We start from the raw sequence: 5000 nt of genomic DNA on the forward strand, positions 1-5000 counted from the left end.
AATACTTTCATTATTACAAAAGCCATTATCTATGATACTGAATACTTTCCTATTATCTTCCATAAAAAGGTAATCAAGAAGATACTCAACTGCAGTTGTGCTCATTACCTTACATGAAAATAACTAAAAGCTAAAAATATCCTTGTTCATATACAATATATAATTTCGTATTTTCCACAGGTTTCCATGGAATTTATAACGATATGAATAGAACATTAAATACCCCAGCAAGATCTCTCTCTCTCTCTCTCTCTCTCTCTCTCTCTCTCTCTCTCTCTCTCTCTCTCTCTCTCTCTCTCTCTCTACCTCAGACTTATATTAATTAACATCATAATTATCAAAGTCATTCAAGATAAACAATAAAGTAATGAATAAAAAATTCATGAATAGCACTTACATCAGTCATTTTTTGCATCCTGTATTAGAAGCATATTGACCACGCAAACAATTTTGATTCGAGCCGATCCCCTTATATTCAATTCTCATAGTGAAAATGGTGAAATCGAAATCGAGAACCGGAATGCAAATAGGTGTTATTGGTTAGCTGCCATTTGTATGGTCGCTTTGTTCGTATGTATTAATGTTTATGACTGGCAAATGCAGTTGGACGCTAATCCAGATATCACAAGAGTAGATTTATCGATGCCGTTGGTAGTGATCAAATACAGTTGCGTATCACTATGCAGTTTTGTTTTATAGAAACTATAACTGGATATTATTCATTAATTTTCATCGGGGTAATAAGCTTTAGATAAAATAGAGGATTTAGAATATATGATAAATATGTATGTGCATTATATGGCATTCAGAGTCAATTAATAAAAGTATAGGCATGAATATGCACTATTATTCATACATCAGTTTGAGAAGTATTTGATTATTTTCAAATGACTAACTATAGCGTGTCAAAAATATTTAGTTTCTCCATACCTCCTTAATTTTGATACTGTATCATTTTTAAGTGACTTATAATTTCATAACATCGCAATGAATGGAGATTATCAAGATGAGTGTGTATATACATGAGCGTTTGAATATATCCTTTTATGCATTGGTAAAGTGACATTAAATTTATCTTTGTTACGGATTTCATCATGTAATAAAAAATACTTACAAACTTAAAATAAAGCAAAACTCCCCTACGACGTATATGTTATTATTAGTGTTAAATTGGTCCATTAACCTTATAAAGTCCGCGGTTTCAAGGAAGTGCTTCAACTGAATGACGAAGTTGTTCCATACGCTTGCTCTAGTTTTTACTTAATTTCCATCTATTTCAGGCAGATATAACCACCTCAGCGTGTTCACTCCGGTTCTACATGGAATACCCATTATAGAATTACCGGAAATTCGAGGAAATTTTCATTAGAAGCGAGTGGTTGAGTCATTAAACATGCGAAAGGAGGCATGAAAGGTATTGCAATATTGCTCCAGAGGCGATGAATTTTACTTGCAAATAGTCTTACAGAGAGAGGGTTTTGAAGGTCTAAATGTCACTCATGAATGTCAAGAGGCAAGGGAGAGCACAATGCTCTTAGATACATTATATTCTCCTAGAACCTGACCATATATACATATGATCAGTGCTTAAGTACCCTTTGCATCAAGGTAGGACCAGGGGGCCCATGCAATGGCTGCTGATGACTGAGTGGGTAGACCTACAACCTCTCCTAAAACTCCCCATCCCTAAATCACAAAGGTGTGGAAGTTGCTGACACTTCTAGAAACTATCGAACTCGAGAGGGACTTGAACTCCCGTCCAGCATATTGCCAGTCAGGGATACTACCAATAGGGTACCACAAGCCTCTCTTGTATAGGGAGGCGAGGGACTGGTTAATGTTAATAATTTCAGCCATAATTGGGTAATGTTTATGATTCCTTTCTATAAAGCATGATATATTTCAGTATTTCATCCAGATATTTCAACATTTAAGTTACTGGCAGTTACGGAGCGTAGATATTTTTCATAAACGTTATGAAAAGGAAATTGCATATTTCAATGATTTCGATTGGTCTGATATAGATATTCTCAGGAATAAAAGAAGTTTGTTATGAGCATACTGATAAATATGTTTAAAATTTCTGACTGATAGATACTCATTAATCAATGATTTTACATCATGTAAATTTAGTATATCACAAAATCTTGCATGTCCCAGCACAGAAAAACAAGCAATTCATATATATTTTTTTCAATATAATTTATTATTCTTTTTTATTTCCTGATTACAAATGTGACCTTCAGCACACGGTCACATATGTTATCGTAGCTTATCATAACACGATCTAATATTACTTTAGATATATATTTAGAAAAAAAAGTGTTGATCCTTCAAAAAGAAACATTCCGGTTTATTTATGTCCGTTCAGGAGCAAAAGGTGAACTAATCTATGGAAATGTTACCGTCGAAATATGATTGCATCGGAAATTTAAACTATTATTATTATTATTATTATTATTATTATTATTATTATTATTATTATTATTATTATTATTATTGTTATCATTATTATTATTATTATTATTATTATTATTATTATTATTATTATTATCACTACTACAAGCTAAGCTATAACCCTTGTTGGAAAAGCCGGACGCTATAAACCCAAGGGCTTCAACAGGGAAAAATCACCACTGAGGATAGGTAGCAAATAAAAAGTAAACGACAAAAGTAATGACCAATTAAAATAAACTTTTTAAGAACTGTAAAAAAATTATATTATATTTTTCATATATAAACCATAAAAACGTCCAAAAACAAGAGAAGGAGAAAAAAGATGGAACAACATGCCTGGGTGTACCCAAACAAGATAACTATGATCCAAGACAGTAGAAGTGATTGATACAGAGGCAATGGTACTATCCAAGAGTAGAGAACAATAGTTTGTTTTTGGAGGGCCCTTCTTCTACATAAGCTGCTTGCCATAGTTAGAGAGTCTCGTCTACCCTTACCAAGAGGAAAGTACCCAGTGAACAATTACTGTGCAGTGGTTTCCCGCTTGAATGAAAAAGAATTGTTAGGTTATTTCAGTATATAAGGACAGAGGAGAATGAGAAAAGAATAGGTGTATGTGTATGCACAGGAGAAAGTGAGCCGTAACCAGATATAAGGATCTAATGAAGTACGGTCTAGCCAGTCAAAAGGCTCAATAACTCTCTAGAGGTAGCATCTCACCGGATGGCTGGTTCCCTGACCAATCTACTACCTTTACTGCTCTAGCAAACCCACATAAATACCTATACATATTCTATAAGAAATACTTATAACTTTGTCCGTTTTTCAGTGCCCTGTTCACAGAAGCTGCACCTACTGGAAGATCCAAAATTGGAATACAGGGATTTTTTATTTTTATTTTCATCAAACTATATATACACATCGTACTACTCCCACTGTATAGTGTACAGTGTATATAACTAATGAAATGATGAATAGCTTTGCATGCATAATTTGCGAGATTACCTTCCTAGAACATAAATCCCAAATTTATGGCCAAAACATTTTCAGTATTATCATGCAGGTCCCTAATTTCCCTCGCGCCCTACAACCATTAACTAATCAGCACCTCTTTGCCATTTATTTTGAATTGTAGTCTACCTTGATATTGATTCAATATGAGAATTCAATATCCAATCAACATTTTAAATGCAAATACTGTTCGTTTTAACTATGATAATTACGACTCCTATTTTCAGTATTTCAGAATGTCAGGAATAAGGAGAAGTCCTTAGTTTGGGTGAAGAGTTTGGCTGATATCTATTTTTTGCAGCTGATTTTATGGGCGTTCTTAATCTCAGCTACTTTGATCATAGAAAATACTTATTGTTAATCAAATGCATTCTTATTCAAATCATTTGCAATTTAATATATATAAGGCGAGATAAACCTTTGAATGCTGCTTTGTTAATGGTAAGGGCAGTGTACCCGTTTTACTTTTTCAATGTCAAAATCACGTCAAGTTCTGGAGTTATTTTTTTCTTCACCTCTGAACCAAAAATGTACCCGGATTTCGCTCCATATATGCAGTCACTTTACCGCAGTCGTTTGAGAGTTATGGTCCTCTCAAAATTCGACCCCCTTGAACTTTGAACTTATCAATCTTCAAAACTATACATTTCTACTATTCTCACCTAGAAAATTTTATTTCCTACACCGAAAAATAAAGATTTTTGGTCTCTATTTCAAGTAAGTGTTATATTATTTGACGGTGTTATAGTAAAAAAATAGATTTTGACCCTTTCCGGTCACAGTGACATTGAAATTGACTCTAAAGATCCAAATTTTAATGAAGTCTATTATTTGGTAATTTCAAAAAATTCGGACAAGTAGTTCTTCCGCAAAGTTGTTAACAAATAAACTAAGAGACAAACAAACAAACAAAACACACTGACAAAGGAATCTACCAAAAATGATACCCCATGCCCACCTCGGTGAGATGGGGGTAGTAAAGGATTGCCAGATTGAGTAATTGTGTATGAGGAAGTGAAATAAAATCCAATGAATTTTCTAAATAATCACAAAATACTAAATTTACTTTATTAAGGATGGTAAATATGATATTCTCTTTTTCTCCTCTATTGAAATCCTAAATCTCAAGACATCAGGAAATCTATAGAAAGTAAATGGGACGATAGAAGCAATTAGATCATAGCAAGTAAAAAATCTATCGAACGGAAAAAGAGAAATGGTTAAAAAAAGATAATTCATTCAGGTGTCTGAATAGAGACCTGCTCCACCTGGATCAGAGAATCAATTAAGAGATTTTGAACTGGTCGGTGAGGAGAACGAAAAGTCCTTCATTAGGGGATAGGAGTGGTGGGTTATCGGGATATCATCCTCCCATCTTTGTTGAAATCCCACAAAAAACATAATACTTTATTGGAATTCGTCGATAACTTGAATATGTTGAAGCAATTAAAGTCTACTCGATATAACAAATTTCTACTTTAATAGTAAAAATTATGTCTAGCTTCTGGTTATATCTTAGTTGCCTGGACATG

Source organism: Palaemon carinicauda, chromosome 2 (assembly GCF_036898095.1).
Source record: "Palaemon carinicauda isolate YSFRI2023 chromosome 2, ASM3689809v2, whole genome shotgun sequence".
NCBI lineage: Eukaryota > Metazoa > Arthropoda > Malacostraca > Decapoda > Palaemonidae > Palaemon > Palaemon carinicauda.